The sequence below is a fragment of the Vulpes lagopus genome, chromosome 9 (genome assembly GCF_018345385.1).
Source record: "Vulpes lagopus strain Blue_001 chromosome 9, ASM1834538v1, whole genome shotgun sequence".
NCBI classification, from domain to species: domain Eukaryota; kingdom Metazoa; phylum Chordata; class Mammalia; order Carnivora; family Canidae; genus Vulpes; species Vulpes lagopus.
Window position 1 is genome coordinate 51,208,838 of NC_054832.1, and position 17,717 is coordinate 51,226,554.

General features: G+C 35.0%; 2 pseudogenes; one reads left to right on the forward strand and one right to left on the reverse strand.

Moving 5' to 3' along the window:
* Nucleotides 1-17,717, reverse strand: part of LOC121498492 — a 239,195-nt pseudogene that overhangs the window by 60,802 nt on the left and 160,676 nt on the right.
* On the forward strand, nucleotides 13,147-13,403 carry LOC121498597 (annotated as a pseudogene).

Sequence of the window (17,717 nt, forward strand, 5' to 3'; positions counted from 1 at the left end):
AACTCTTAAGGTTATGGAGATACTCTGCTATGTCTTCTCTCAAAAACCTTATTTTTTTGGTTTACTTTTTACATATTAGATTAATCCCGAAATTGAATTTTGTGTATGGAGTGAAGTAGGTGCCAGGATGTAACTTTTCAATATGGATATCCATTGACTCAGTTCTCTATATCATTGCAATGTCACCTGTGTAATAATAGACTAAGTGCAATTTCTTTCTTGATTCTCTATTTTATTGGCCTCATTGGTCCATTTTATGGCAACACTTTCATTTCATCCTGCTTCTCACCTCTCACTTCTGAGTTCGTTATACCTCTTTTCAAAAAGCCTTTTAAAAATCCTTTCAGTGGGGACAGTGCCTGACTGACTCAGTCAGCAGGGCTTTTGACAATTGATCTTGGGGTTGTGAGTTTGAGCCCCATGTTTGTTGGGTGTAGCGATTACTCTCAAAAATCCTCTCAGTGGGTTTTGTTAGTGGAAAACTCTGCTCGTGTCTGAAATTTTTTTCTTGAGATATAATTGACACGTACAATTATAGTAGTTTCAATTGTGCAGCATAACAATTCAATATTTGTAAATATTGTGACGTGATCACCACAATAAATCTTTTAACATCCATTACTACACACTGTTGCCGATTTTTTTTCCCATGGATGAGAACTTTTAAGATTTTGCACCTTTTAAATATGCAATATAGTACAAAAAAGTTTTTTTCTTTATCCTTACAGATAGCCTAGCTGCCTAGTTTTAGAATTAAATTCTCCCAGTATTCTGAACATATTATTATTATATGCTGGCTTCTTTTAGTGCTACCAATCTAATGCTGTTCTTCCATAAACAATGTATTTTTCTTCATCCTTCAGATCTTCTCTATTTTATATTCTGTTGTTTCTCTTTTGCTTGAATTCCTATATATGATCTTTCTTCTTTCATGCTTTCACTTTCTTTCATTCTCTCTTTCCTTCTTTCTTTCAACTTCTCTTGCCTCCAGTGTTTCCTAAATCAGAGGATTTCTGTCATTCATCAATACTAAAATTATCAGACATTATCTTTTGAATAGGCATTTTTACTTTCTGTCTTTAGCTAAGCTAAGGAACATCTACAAATTGAATGTTGAATTTATCAATCTAATAGATGTCTTAGGTTTTCTATATCTTTATCTCTATATTTCTCTTTCTGAGTAATATATTTGGATATATATAATAACATAAAACCATCTTATCAGTATAGTTTTAAAGAAAGTATCTTTTAATTTCTCAAAATCTTTGACTTTTTTCAAAACTATAGGTCTTTTGGTCATGTATCTTGCTCAATACCTATTTTTATAAATATTTACCTATGATTTTTTTGTCATTTTAAAAATATTTAATAGTTTTTCCCCAGTATTTCTATTAGGTAACAGGATCAGAAGATAGTGCTACTCTGAACCTACTGACTCTTGCTTATATTGTATTGTTTCTTTGTGTTTTTTCATATAATCTTGTACTAAACTAATCTTCACTGGAGCTTTACCTTTTGGACTCTTCAATAGCTTGGGTTAAAACAGAACTTTGGTACATTTTTTATTTTAATAGTCTTTCTAGGGGTTTTATGGGCCTTGAACACTTTTGTATTAATTCCTTATCTGAATGTTACCAGATCTTACAGGTAGGGTAAATTGAAATCTCAAACCTATATTTATGAATTATAACAGGAAAACAATTCAACCTACAGGACACTAAAAAAAAAAAAAAATCAATCTTTCAAGTCATCTCTTTTTTCCAGGGGGTGGATTTTTTTCTCCTAGCCTACTACTTCTCTACAGGTAGTTAGATGAGAGTTCTGGCATTAGTAAGTTAGCTAAATTGATTCTCAGTTACAACTCTCTTTTCTGTGTCTTGGGTATTAAAACTCAATATCCTAGTTACTCAGACTGGCTACTCTCAGGATAACAAGCACTGGCAAGGCTCAGCATCAGCTCACATCTCTTCTTCTCAAGGTATTTTCTTTTTCTATTTGATCCTTAATGCTGTCCTTTTTTCCTAGTAAAGTCAGCCATGAGTTTCTTTAAATGTTCATGTATTGAACTTTATTGTGTATGTATTATATATGTTTTTATCTATCATTCTTCCTTTCTGTTAAGGTTTTTCAGGTAGTCTAGTTTGCCATATTGCTGGAAGTGGAAATTTCCTCCACATCCAAAATTTATGTATTATCAATATTACTTCATATTTACTTTTTATTAAAAAATTCTTTGTCGGGGATCCCTGGGTGGCGCAGTGGTTTAGCGCCTGCCTTTGGCCCAGGGCGCGATATTGGAGACCCGGGATCAAATCCCACATCGGGCTCCCGGTGCTGGAGCCTGCTTCTCCCTCTGCCTGTGTCTCTGCCTCTCTCTCTCTCTCTGTGTGACTATCATAAATAAATAAAAATTAAAAAAAAACTTATAAAAAAATTCTTTGTCATTTTAAACAAAACCAAGATATTTTAGCTAACATGTATAGCTTATCCTTTGTTGTAAGCATTAAGGAATAATTCTCATGCTAAAGTTCCAAGAAAAAAAAATGGCTGAACCTCTGTTTTTACATTATACTTAAGATTTGATCTGTACCTTTCCAGGTATCCCAAAGTGACCAGGTAACACATTCTAAATATCCAGAGAGAACTCCCTAGCTCATGTCACTTTCTCACAAAGAAAACACAAACCAAAAGAAGGTAGTCTAGTTATGAGTACTGTTTTATCCATTATCAAGGTACTCCATTGTGCTTCCAAACAGATTTATTTTTTTTAATTAATTTTTATTGGTGTTCAATTTACCAACATACAGAAAAACACCCAGTGCTCATCCTGTCAAGTGTCCGCCTCAGTGCCCGTCACCCATTCCCCTCCAACACCTGCCCTCCTCCCCTTCCACCACCCCTAGTTCGTTTCCCAGAGTTAGGAGTCTTTATGTTCTGTCTCCCTTCCTGATATTTCCCAACATTTCTTTTCCCTTCCTTTATATTCCCTTTAGCCAAGGGCAAAGTATGTAGGAAATAACAAATGCAGTGAAATATGTATAAATGTGAATAGGTGAAGGAAACAAGCTGCACTCATGAGGAAACAAAGTCCCCAATAATTTTCATTCTGAAGATTTGCTTTGACTGTTTACTATAACCAAATGCCACCTTGTCAAAATAGCTTCATCTGAGTACCAGTGATTTATTCAATATTTATTGAATATATACTCTTTTCTGGTCACTGACGATACAAAAATGAATAACACCATAGTGCTTAGCCTTAATGTTCATAGTCTCAGAAGAAGAGCAGATGCGTAACAGAAAAACACGTTACACTGTAAAACATACAGTTATTGGAGGACAAGCTTTGTTAAGCTTTGGGCATTAATCAAAGTGGGATATGAAAGACAGCTTGGTTTTGGGGAGGGAAGTGGACATGAGGTTTTAACAAAGGAAATGATACTATGCTGAATCTTCAAAGACAATCATACATTTGCATGACTGGAAAGGCCACTTCAGATAGAACCAACAGCATATGAAAAGCTCTTTTAAACTAGAAACTATGAATCTGGAATACTGTTTACTTTGTTCTTGATAATAGTGATGAATATTAATTTCCCAGAATGCCTACTCTGTTGACAATAATAAATGTTCCTGGGCATTGTGGAAAGAGATTAGAGAATTTCTGTTAATGTCCATGAATTTATAAAATAAATAGGTGATATCCATACTTTCATAAAGTTTTCATTCAAATCAGAGATAAAAATATAACTATGAAGAATACAAATTGTATATCAACAACTTTGTCAGATAGAATCCCATTATGCTAAAGTATAAAGGTATTAGAGATATATTTGAGTGATACATAATAGACTAAATAAAGTATAGAAGCCTTAGGAAGGTTTATGATCAAGAGATGAATAGGGACCAAATAATTGAAAAAGAGAAAACAGTGAGAAGCTATATAATGGGAGTTGAGACAAGAGACACAACAGAATGAGCATTGCAGGGCAGAATAATGTAAGAAATATAAAAATAGGAAAGATTTATTTTTTCTAGTCCATCAAATCCTTTGTATTATAAAGTATTTTTACTATCACAAAAAAAAAAGTTCTTAAAGTTGTTGGGAACAAACGAATTGGAATGAGGAGTGATGAGTATAGAATAAAGGCAAAAGAAATTATACAAAGGCCAAACCAGAACAAGCCCCAGAGTAGACTTTTTAAATAGGAATGCACCCAATATACAAGTCATATCTCCCTGTGTAAACTGTGGGAAATAGATCTTAATTTAACTAATTAAAAAATGATTCATCAAAATTATTAAAATTGAGTCTTCCATAATAAATAATGAATCAAATAGATGATATAGATTAATAGAGTAAAAGTAAGACCTCAGTGGACTAGTATTAACCAGTGGATTCTTCCCGTAGAAAATGAGATTAGAAGTAGATTTGGTATAGTTACATTACATGGATTGCTGGATAGGAGGGAGAAGTATGCAAATATGTGAAAAACAAAATCCTGAACTAGAACATTATGCAGACAGCAGCACCCTGTGAGTAATAAATGTCAGTACATTCATTTGATTCAATTAAAATTGAAATGCTAGAAGAGAGTGTAACTAGAGGGGGAGAAAATTTTATTGGGGTTTTTAATGCTAACCTAAGTGAGAAATAGTATGGAAAACAGAGACTAATGTAGACTTTAAAACTTCAAGCAAAGGGCAGCCCAGGTGGCCCAGCGGTTTAGTGCCACCTTTGGCATGGGGCGTGATCCTGGAGACCCACATCAGGCTCCCTGCATGGAGCCTGCTCTTCCCTCTGCCTGTGTCTTTGCATCTCTCTCTCTCTCTCTCTAATAAATAATTTTTTAAAAATAAATCTTAAAAAAAAAAACTTCAAGCAAAAAGGTAAAACTAGGGGCACCTGGGTGGCTCAGCGATTGAGCATCTGCCTTTGGCTCAGGTCGTGTTCCTGGGGTCCTGGAATTGAGTCCCACATCAGGCTCCCTACAGGGAGCCTGTTTCTCCCTTTGCCTATGCCTTTCCCTCTCTCTCTCTGTGTCTCTCATGAATAAATAAATAAATTCTTTTTTTAAAAAAGGGTAAAACTAAAAGGGGAGAAACAGGATAGGAGAGGAAGAAGAATGTGCCCCGAAAGAATATACAACTAATTTGAATTCCACAATAAAGAATGTGGTTTTCAGAGATGTGTGTTGCACAGAGAAATGAGTCCACACATACAGTGTAAATGCTTACCATTTTATCTTGAGTCAAATATGCATTTTACATTTTCAAAATAGAATACCTTACAACTAAACCAAGTTTTAAAAGCTCAAAGATTGTGTGATATTAAAGTTAATTAAAAAAGTATTAATGTGCTTTCTGTCTTTATATATTTGACTTTCACTTTGTTGGCCTAAGGCATCCCCTATCTATAGGGAGAACACAATTTCTTGGACGAGAAATGAAAAGAGAAAGAATATTAATTTTTAATTTCTGGGAAGCAGATAGTTACTCAGAGAAACTATAGTAGTCTTGCACATTTAGCCTATTGTTTGAAGATTCCCCCCCACACGCCAAATATCCTGGTAATCATTTTGCATTCTTTCACATTTGAAAGCCCAAGACTGGCTGGTGTTACTGGATCTCCTTTAGAAGAGCTGTTATCTCTTCCACCTAGAAGCTGCAAGGCAGAAGTCTTGCAGCTAGATAGCTGAAGGAGGTCAATATAAAGGACATGAAAGAAGAGACTGCTTTTTCTAGACTGAGAGTTGGTATAAAGAATAAGGGAGAGGAGATCAAGAAAGTGATATGTGTGTTCCTAAATTCCTCTCCTTAGACTTTGGCTCCAAAAGGCCCCTAATAACCCAGGAAGCTGACCACTTACCAAAGGATGCCACATGGGTACAGGATTGGCAGTTCCCTCTGATGTCACAGCTATTTAGGCCACTTCCACTGGCTTATGTATCTATGTGCTATTGTAAGAGGGGAGGAGAAGAAAAGCAGATGGCTTGATCACTACATGAAGGGACCGATTATAACATGCAGTGGAAAAGTTAAAAGACATTGGGCATTTACTTATATTTCCTCCCATGAAAAAATCCAAATTAGCTTAAATACAAAATAAATACCTGGCTTTTTTTTAAACATTTTGTTTATTTATTCATGAGAGACACAGAGAGAGATGCAGAGGGAGAAACAAGCTCCCTGTGGGGAGTCTGATGCGGGACTCGGTCCCCTGATCCCAGGATCACGACCTGAGCTGAAGGCAGAAGCTCAACCACTGAGCCACCCAGGCATCCCTATGACCCAGCTTTCATTGTAATTAGAACTACAAGAGATTACTATGTCCAAGATGTTTGATGTAAAAAAATTATCTGGGAGTATCATTTCTTAAATCAATAACGAAGAATCAGCTTACAGGAGGACACTTTATGATATTAAAATGTTAATGATTATTCTTATCATGATTATATTTACATTGCACTTTTCTTCTGAGAACTCCAAGGCATTTGCACACTTTAACTCATTATTGCCTTTGTATTAAATAGAAAATGCAACTGATGAATTATTGAAAACTACACCTAAAACTAATGATGTACTATATGTGGCTATGAATTTAAATTAAAAAAAAGAAAAAATTCAATACCCATTTAGTCAGAAAAATAATTTAGTTGTACTGTCCGTTAGTAGTTTAATAATATGAAACAACAGTTTTTCTGGTTTGCTAGCAGTGTTTGATACTTTTATCAGTTAATATTTTTTATGTTCTCAAACATAACCTTTTTGGTAAATAATTTGCAAATGGGAGGGTTCAATTAAATAAAGTATAAGATACTTAGTTTGAGCAGTATTTCCACTGCTACGCATTAAAGAAAATTAACTACTGATTTTTTTAAATGTTCATGTTGATGGGATTTATGGCTAAGTCTTATAGGAATGTCAGATTGAAGCTAGCAGCTAAGTTCATATATATATATACCTAAATGTATAAATGTATATAAGAATCTTTGTCAAAGTGTGGTCCAGGTCTGCAAGGTCCTCCCAACCATCCTAAAACTGATACTTTATTACAGATACAATTTATATAATGGTAATGACTATTCTAGTTTAACCCTAATTTACTTTGAATAGGAAAAAATAAATCAAACATCATCTATTCAGTTTCTCAACTAAATTGGGACAGATTTTTCCCACTCATTTCTTTAAAAGGTCTACGTTCATACAGTATAATTATTGGAGGCACGAGTGGGAGAGTGTTCAGTGGAGGGCCTTTTGTCCCCCTGATGTGGCTTATGGGTTGGAATAAGGAAGGACAGTTATCCAGGCCAATTCTTAATTTCCTTGTTATTTCAACATTTTATGTGAATGGTGGTAGGAGCTATTACTATAATTTACTAAGTATTTTCTTTCATATAGTTATTTTGAAGCTAATTATTAGAAGAGCTAACATATGCATTTGTACAGAGAAATTTTCTAATTGCATACATCAGTTTCTTTAGAATGTTTTGTACTTATATTTGAACTTTTATGGACCAGTAAATATACCAATTTGAAAAGTATACACAGGGGTGCCTGGGTGGCTCAATCAGTTAAGCATCTGCCTTTGGCTTAGGTCATGATCCCAGGGTCCTGTGACTGAGCCAAAATCAGGCTCCCTGCTTGGCAGAGCCTGCTTCTCCCTCTCCTTCTGCTACTCCCTCTGCTTCTGAGCTCTCTCTCTCTCTCTCTTACCCTGTCAAATAAATAAAATCTTAAAAAAAAAAGAAAGAAAGAAAAAGAAAAGTATGTACAAAAAAATCAGTCCTAGTTCTAGCCCAATCATTCTTCTGGACACCTGCACAGAGGAAATGTCCAATTAGTGCTAAGTCAGGCACATGGGTCATCATCAGCCTTGCTGAACTTGACCTGCTGACCTAGCTGTGAGGTGCATGCAAGTCTCATAACAGCTTTTCAGTCCATCACATTCAGTGTTTGAATAACTGAAACCTTATTTTAATTTTCTTCTGAGTTCCTATCTACTCAGCATCAGCATCCTTTTGTAGAAATGAAAGATAGTTTAGGAGTGAGAGATGTCCTCCTAAAATAATTTAAGCAGAGAGTGAAATGGAGTTGGATGCATGAATCCAGAATTGCTTCCACCTTCAGAAGGAGAAGACTTAACCAATTTGTGTACTAAGAGAAAGAAAACTCTTTATACATGAAGCTGCACCACACACGTACAATCTCAGAGACAGGGCAAGATTTCTGGTCTCTGGTTTTCATTTAATTCACATGTGACCTCCCACTTTTGAGTCTTACAATCAATTAGACTGTAAGCTACCTAAGGGCAAAGACTTCTTATCTTTAAATCCTCAACCCCAGGCTTAATGCTGGCACTTGTCATTCAGCAAGTATTTTATGAATTAATAATTGCAGATTTTGAGCCCATAGCAAAGCAAAGAATTGTCTCCCCAGGGAGCATTCCTAACCACTTCTGGTTTGGTGCTGCCCAATTTGGTTTAGCAAATGAACTCTTAAAATTTTTGATATGCTTCAGTTTCTTTTAACGGCTCAGGTGTCAGAAGAGGGAACCCAAGGAGATACCAAATGGCCCCCAGGAGCTTGAACAGCCATATGTAGGTATCTCTTGAGCTCCTTGAGCTTGCTGCTTTCTTGCCGTCTCTGAAAGTCATGGGTAAGTCCCTCTCAGATCCTGAATCCTACCTCTATGGCTTTTGCATTATGAGCTTTTAGACTTTATTTGAGCATTCTGCGTCCAGTGTGAGGCCTCAGGTGAATAAAATCTTGAGGCTGAAGTAGGTTAGTCTTACCAAAGATAATCCTGAATTGCAGTGGCCATAGTATAGAACTTTTAAATATCTTATATAAGCTTATCCATTTATGAGGTACCCTCGAAGCAAAGGGGTTTCAGCCAGGCACTCACTATAAAAAGCAGAGGGAAACTTATTTTTCCTCCTCTATAATCTCTGGTGACCAGAATGAGACCTGATGGGACATCCAACTGGCTCCTGAGCCTACAAATGCAATCCTGGGGAAATTGGCAGAAGCTGGCAAAGGCTAAGAATTCTTGCCAAAGTCAGCTCTCCCAGATCTCTGTCTTTGGTGCCAAGATGAGAGAGGAAGGTAAAATTTCACATTGCCTTCTCTTTTTCAAATTCAGACTGGCAGCAAAGAATACTGGTTAAGGGTCCTTTCTCTTCTAGGAGTACCCTTGAAGAGAAGTGTCACACTTCTTGCTTGTCACACTTTGTGTCCTGATAATTTGGCTTGGCAACCATCAGTTTGGGAGCCCCAATATACGGCCAGACAGATATATGGGCAGTACCCCATATTTGTGGCTACTCATGACTGGACAGAAATAGTGCTTGCCCTCCAAATCTCCTCATAAATGTTTTTAATATTATGAGTTATCATGAATTCGTTCACATTCTATAAACCATTCTAAAGAGTAATTAACTTGGAATTCAAGAAAATTTTGACATAAAGATGTACAAAATCAAATATGTAATCCAATTGCTTTTTTTAAAATCACTTCCAGAATTGCATCCTAGGTATATAGTCTTACATATTTGGCTGTACAATACATGTATTCTTTTTGAATGATCGTGTATGTCAGCCTATAGAACTCACAAATAGATTTTTTCCCTTTTATCACTGTATAGCAAATATTATTGTAAAGCTAAATGTCTAAAGTAAAGCCTACATATCCAAAAAGAATAACTTCCAAAGTTAGAAACAAAAGACGCTAGAATGTGACCTTTTGTATGAAAATTATTCTTTATTTGCAATCTTCCCATCTCTTGTCAGAACTCAGCTGTGGCATGTGTTCCACCCCCCACACAAACGTCACTTTATCACACGATGCTCCCATAGCACAATAGTGATAAAGAGGCAAGACAGATTTATGTCAAATCAAAATAATTATTAATGAATGTAAATGTAGCCTAAATACCTATGACAAGATATTCATGTCTCTCTCTAATTCAGTCTTATATAAGAATTACTCTTTTTAAGAGTATATGCCAGCAGCCTTTCCTTTGTACAATCTTTTAATGAGCAGGCCTATTATTGATATTCCCCTATCAATTTTACCATCTATAGACTATATAAAAATCCCACCAAAAGAATAATATCCATACTTTAATAAGAGTTTATTTAGATTCATAAGAAAACCTTGAAGCCCTCAATATTTTACTAAGTTTATTAGCTTTCTTTCTCTTCAGAAATACTGTGTGCTCCCTGAGGCTGAGACTGTTTCTAACTCATCATGGATCTCCAGGGTTTGGCACAGAGGAAAGACTTCATACATATTTGTTGAATAAATACACTTTTCTTTTAAAATAGAAGGATTTCTTACTTGTCCGTAAAGAATGAAATTATGTATTAGCCATGTTTGGCTTTTGGAGACAAATATACAAGCCACTGTTCATTTGGTTCAGTCATTGTGCAAGGCCAGCCTATACAACAAAGACAAAGCTTTCAACCTGACATAGTTGTCTGTTTATCAGTTTAAAGGGAATTAAATGTCAGTTATGCCTAAACTATCTGCATAAGTTGATTGGATATAGAAAACTATAACACAAATCAGATAATCACACATATCCTTATATTATTTTGCCAATATATAATCAAGTATCTATTGCTATAGGGTGTTTTAAGTTCATATCTAGTTTCCATTCTTATCTATCAAATAAAAAATGGATTCTTTTTTTGTGTGTGTGGTTTTCAATGAGGCTTTCCTCTTCATGTATGATTGTTATTTGCATTATTCACAGATGTTGTTTAGTAATTTTGGGGGTTATTCAATGTATTCCTTTATATTTTCTATTATATAACCTCACACCTGCAATCAAAGCAAATTTTATTTCCTTTTATACAATACCTAGATCTCCTCTTTCTAGTTAATGCCCTATTTTACTTAAAAGATTTCATAAAAAATTATTGAAGAATAATAATTAGCTTGTTTCCAGATTCTAAAACAAATGACTCCAGTGAGCCACTGTTAAGTATAATACAGATTTTTGGTTAAATATAGGCATTATGTATTATTTCAATATCCTATTCCTGGTTTTCTAACAGTCTTCAATTTCTAAATCATCAGGAATGAATATTATATTGAGAGTATCTTCTTAAATGATGAAACAAGATGCATGTTTAAAATCTCTTAATGTAATAATTATATGTGTGTACACGTATATAGTCATTATATTTTAGCCAAATGAACTATATTTGTATTTGAATTTTCCTGGGTTAAACTCTGCTTGGTCGAGATGGCTGATTACTTTTAGGAAATTTTTACTTTGCTCATATATCATTTAGGATTTTCTCACTTATATTCAATATTAAGGAAGATGCATAATATATCCATGTGTTTGCCAATTTAGGTATTAGAAATATATTCCTTTTTAAAATTTTCATAATATTGAAGACATATTCTAATGTTTGCCAGTTGGAAAGGTGGATGTGTTCTCACAAATTCCCCAATAGCATCATTTTCCCACATACCTCAAGTCATCTTTCAAATATTAAACAAAAAAGATAATTTGGGGCAACCCAGGTGGCTCAGCGGTTTAGCGCCGCCTTCAGCGTAGGGCCTGATCCTGGAGACCTGGGATCAAGTCCCAAGTCGGGCTCCCTGCATGGAGCCTGCTTCTCCCTCTGCCTGTGTCTCTGCCTCTCTCTCTCTCTCTCTCTCTCTCTCTCTGTCTGTCTCTTATGAATGAATAAATAAAATCTTTAAAAAAAAAAGATAATTTGATGGTCACAGCTCAAAGTCACAGTACCTAGTTCTCCTTCAGGATTTGGTCTTGTTCCCATACTTTAATTCCCTGATCATGGGGCACCAAATATTTTCCTGAAAAAAATGGAAGATCTTTTGTGAAGGGGAGTGGCTAAAGTCATGAAAATCTGCAGTTCCTAGAGGTCCCAACTCTGACGTCATAGTTCAAGACAGAGGGCTTTAGTTCTCTGCCTTTTTATCACTGAGCTGTTTCTTTACTAGGAGTGGTAGCAATGCAGGTGGAAGCAATAAGAGGCAATAAAGCACGCACTGGGGAAAGTAGAATCCTGTAAAGCTTCACATGAATGTCCAAGAGTAGGAGTGTCCATGTAATTTATTGTTCAAACCATGCAATTATATAAGTGACAGAGAATTTGAAAATAATTAAAAGTATATCATTTTGAAATATTATTTATTAAATATCCTATAAAATAGTCCTGAATCAAAAACTATTTTCTTTTTTTTTCAAAAACTATTTTCAAAACTAAAATTCTCTCTAAAAGTATATATCCATGTACAATAAGGCAATTTTTAAAAAATATACTATCTGAATATTAACAATTAAAATAAGCAAAACAATTTTAGTGCCATATCTATCTCTCATAGCATGAGACTGGTATATTTCAGGGGAAAAAAGGCATTTTTTTTCCAATAGAGTCTCTTCTATATAAAATCTTCAATCTTTTTCATAGTTGCCTTTTATTGATAACTTAAAGTTCTTGACACATCCAATTGGCTTTTATGAATTATAATCTTTTTATTTTATTATTTTAATCAAGATATAATTGACATTTAATATTATATTAGTTTCAGGCATATGAAATTATCATTCAATATTTGTATATATTGCAAAATGATCACTATAATAAGTTGTAGTTAAAATCCATTACCATACATAGTACAAAATTTTTTTTCTTGCGATGAAAACTACTCTCTTAGCAACTTCAAGATATGCAATACAGTACTATTAACTACAGTTACCATGTTGTACATTATATCCCCATGACTTATTTATTTTATAACTGGAAGTTTGTACCTTTTGAGCCTCTTTATCCATTTCACCCACTCTCCAATGACAGAAGTCCAAACATGAATTGATCTTTCCTTACTTTTCCAACATAAGAAATGATTATGATTCACTCATTATATTTGTTCATAATCATATTCACATGAGAATCACTATGAAAATATTTAAATTATGAGAATTTATTGATCTGTTATTAATAGTGAGTAAATCACCTAAGGCTACAAAGAAAAATACAAATATTAAAAATCAATACAAGCAATGAGAAGAAGAGGCAAGAATGACACCCAGACCAACCAAAGCCTGCCCGCTATTGTATCCCTGCATCCTGCGCCTCCCTCACACTGCTGTCACCACCATGTCCAAGAGAAAGGCCAAAGGAGGTGTGAAACGAGATAAAGCCAAGAGAAGATCTGCAAGGTTATCTGTTAAACCTGTTCCTCGAAAGCCAGAGCCCAGGCTCCTCCGAAAAAGGGAGAGAAGGTACCCAAAGGGACAAAGTGGAAATCTGATGCTGGGAAGGATGAGGATAACCCTGCAAAAACCAGAGAGGCCAAAACAGACCAGCCACATAAAGCTAAAGGTGCTGAAGATGCCAAGTGTGTGCATTTTTGATAACAGTGTACTTCTGGTGACTGTACAGTTTGAATATTATTTTTTATCAAGTTTTGTAACAATGCAGGATTTTGTTTTACTTTTTTTCAGCTATGTTGTTAACACACAGAACACTTCATTGTTGTTCAGGGGTAAGGGCACATGCCACTAATAGAATATCTCTGAAGCTAGATTGATACAGGAGGAAACACCTCTCCCTTCTAGTTTTGAGAAATTTCCTCTTGGTTGCCTGAAGGAGGGATTCCTTCATGTTGACACACATGAGCCACCTTGGCACAAATGCCTTGTGGTGTGGAAAAACTAAAATTCATTTCTATGTCCTCTTCTCCCTCTTTGCCTTCTACATAGACTTGACTCTCTTATACCCCAAGACCTGTTGGAACCTCACTCTAAAAATGGTGCCCAGCATGTCACGCAATCTGGACTTAGCAGTGTCACCATGGAGATGGCATCCCTCAAAAGAGTTCTGTTTTCAGTTTATGAATCTTCAAGATTGATAGTTCTGCCATTTTCATTTGAAAAGCACTTAGGCAGCATGCTAAGTGTGAAACGTCTACCCTCACTCCAAACTTTCCCTGTTCAGAGCATCATCAAATGAAGACTTCATTGGGTTTTATTATGGCTTTCTAATTTTGGTAGTCCATTGAAGAAGGGGGTTGGAAAATTGTTGCATACTGTTACTGACTGTCTGCCCATGTCCTGCCTGAAATACCATGATTGTTTATGAAAAGTATCTTTAATAAAGCTGGATATAGTTAGGGTTGGGAAAAATAAATAAATAAAAATCAATAAATAATGCAGAAAAAGAATTGTAACAGTACACGCAAATTGTCTTTTCATTTCTTTTTTTCCGGATAAACCTTATGCTAATAAATTATCAATTATTCAGCTAAGTGTGCTCCCTGCACTAGAAATATGCATTTATAGAGAGAGAAACAGAGAAGAAATTTCCCTTCTCATTTGCCATTGTCTCCTTCTGTGTCACTCCCCATATTCTCTCCTATAAAGAAATCATTCTGTAACTCCAGTCCTTGCAATTCATTGCTTTGAAAGTTAAATAATGCACAGAGGGACTCTACATTTTCAGAAAATACAGGTCCTACACACTCAGCAAAACTGCATAGCATTTTGCAGAACCTGTATCTTTAGTGTTTTTGTGATTACATTTTCTAATATATTCATTGAATGTTCTTGTTATACATAGGTCTTCTATTTTATCTTGAGCCCTATATACGTGAATAGATTTGTGGCATTTAAAATAGAAACTAAAGAATTTGTCCAACATATTTTATCACATATTATTTAACTGATACATTGGGTCATATTGCGTTTATCAGAATAAATATCTCAAGAGTAGATTCTGTTTAAGAAATCTTTTTTAATTATTCATACACACACACACACACACACACACACACACAGAGAGAGATTTTGTATCCTATATTTATTTTAAGCATTTAGACAAATAGTTAAAACTGTATACCATTCCATTCCTACTTGCATATATCCCTATATTCATCCATATTTTAAGGTCCATTTGGGATCATTTGAAAGCATGAGCTCTGACCAGAACTAAGCAATAAGCAAAACTTAAGCAAAATTAAAACACATTTGCTGACTTTTCTCTATCTTTTAAAGTCACCAAGTAAACTTCTCCAAGCTTGAACACTTTATTCTTATTTTTTAAATACTTTTGTAACTGTGCTTATTTGTCTAAACTCAAGACTGTAATAACTGTATATTCATTTCTCTCTTGTCTCCAGGTCATTTTGGGATGGAATGTAAAGAGGGTAAAGAAAGGAATTTCCTTTTCTTGAAGAACTGCATTGGACATTCTGTATATAATGTCTCATTTCACCATTATAAAGTCTGTTGACTCTGAAATAGTCTTTTTTAAATGCAATTAATGTTGCATTTAGACTAAGTGATATATTGGGGAAGGAAATGAGAGGACAAAGGAGACAAAGAAGGAATATGCTCAAGAGTTTAAAAGAACCTCAAAGCTTTTTTGATATAATGTAGTCCTTTATTCCCTTTGCCAATTTCTTTTATACTCTAATGAAATTACGCCCTGCTTTGAATCTTTTCTTCTTCCTTTCCATATTACATGCACATAATAAAGACATCTTTCAGATCCCTAGATCTGACTATGTCACTGCTTTCTCCCTTTTTTTAGGTTTATTTATTTATTTAAGACATAGAGAAAGAAAGAGAGAGGAGGAGCAAGGGAAGGAACAGAGGAAGAGGGAAAGAGAATCTCACGCAGCTTCCTAGCTGAGCGCAGAGCCCAACACAGGGCTTGATCTTATGACCCTCAGATATGACCTGAGCCAAAAATCATGAGTCAGATTTCAGTCAACTCAGCCACCCACGTGCCCTTGTCATTGCTTTCTTAAAATTTTTCAATGTTTCCTTTCCAATATATGGACAAGATAAAATGTGTCAACATGACTTTCTATTATATGTGGCACCTGCCAATCTGCCACTTTTTCTTCATTATATTCATTCATTAATTCATTCATTCATTCAATAAGTGTTTTAAATGTCTACGCTGAGAGAAAATATAGCATAGTGATTTAGAACAAGGCTCAGGAAACAGACTGCCTGGACTTTTAAAAGTTACTTTGCCTGATAGCTGTGTGAAATTGGGCAAGCTACCAAAACTTCTAAGTCTTGGTTTCTTTATTTATAAAATGAAATGGGAATAGGCACTACAGTATAGGGCTATAGGGAGACTAAATCAGACAATCGATGCAATGTATGTGGAATAATACATACATTGTAAACATCCAATAAATGCAGACTAGTATGGTGGTAATGGGTCTGGTCTCTAATGAATAACTGTATATAACAGACTGAAGAGAGGCAAAAATGGATGCCAAAAGGAGAGATGAGTTAGGTGTCTATTTTGATAGATCTGATAATAGATGATGTTAATCTAGAATAGAGTGGTAGAGATGAAATGGAACAAAATGAACATATTCAAGAAAAATTTGGTTTTAGCATATATAAGATTTAGTGATATATTAGTTTTTTGGAATTAGAAAAAGGAAATGTCAAGGATCATTTCCAGTTTTTTTTAATTTGTGTGATAGGATAAGGAGGACTAGGTTTGAAGTGGGGCAAGGGCCAGGAAGCAGAATAGAAGATCTTGGAGATGGTTTTATACAGATCGAATTTGATACGTCCTTAAGTGAGCAGAGGATAAATGTCAAGTAGGCACATGGATATACAGTAAAGTGTAATGGAGGAAAAAACATCAGCAATGGAGTTTCATCTCTTATTAATCATCACCTGAAATGTACACTCCAAGAACACTAGTCTTCATAATGTCCTATAAGGTTTTTACATCTATGTCTTTTATCATGATATTTCTTCTTTCTGGAATGTCCTTGCCATATCTTCACCTGGATACTAGGTTCAAATCTTTAAGGCCCAGCTAGATGAAATCTCCACAAGCTATGTCAATCTAGTCAGTCAAAAAACTTATTTTCACTCCTCCTAGTTCACAGCTTCCCTTGAGGTTAAAGGTGGCCATATAACTAAGTTGTGATCAATAGACTATGTCTGCTTCCTGGCCTAGTCCATGAAAAACAGACCTCATCTTCCTTGTCCCTTGTTGCCTGCCTGATGCACAGGATCCAGCAGTGGAGACAGCCCTTAGGAGATGCCAGAATCATAGGATAGAAATCTTTGAAACACCAAGTGAAAGGGGCCCCACCAAGTATACCAAATACATAGAAATGAATGAGCAAGAAAAAGTCCTACTCTATTAAGCCACTGATATTTTGGAACTGTGCAGTAATTAGCCTAACTGAAATCTTCCTCTTTTTCCATGACTATATTAAATGTCCCTCTAAGTTCACAAAGCCTCATGACATATTTATGTCATTATACTTTCCATATGGGGTTCCATATTGGCTTAAATGCCTGTTCTCAAAAACTGTTAAGTCCTATGACAGCAAAATCCATGTCTTTCTCTTCTTTTTATTCCTAGATCCTAACATGGTTCCTGAGACAACTTGTTCTTGGCAAACATTTTAAGAATGAAAAGATGAATGAATTATTCAGTTCATTCATCCAAATTTTTGTGACATTTCCCCCAGAACAAGTTCAAAACACGAATTAACACCTATGCATTACTAGGGCTTCAATTCCTTAATCATTTATTAATTTCTTATTTGTATTTGTCTTCCTTGACTCTGTTTCCTAGTATCTACAATCTTCTTAAGGTGTTAAAAAAATTGAATTATCTTCCATTATATAGTTATTAAAACTACTTTTATATGTTAAAGTTTACTTATAGGACCATAA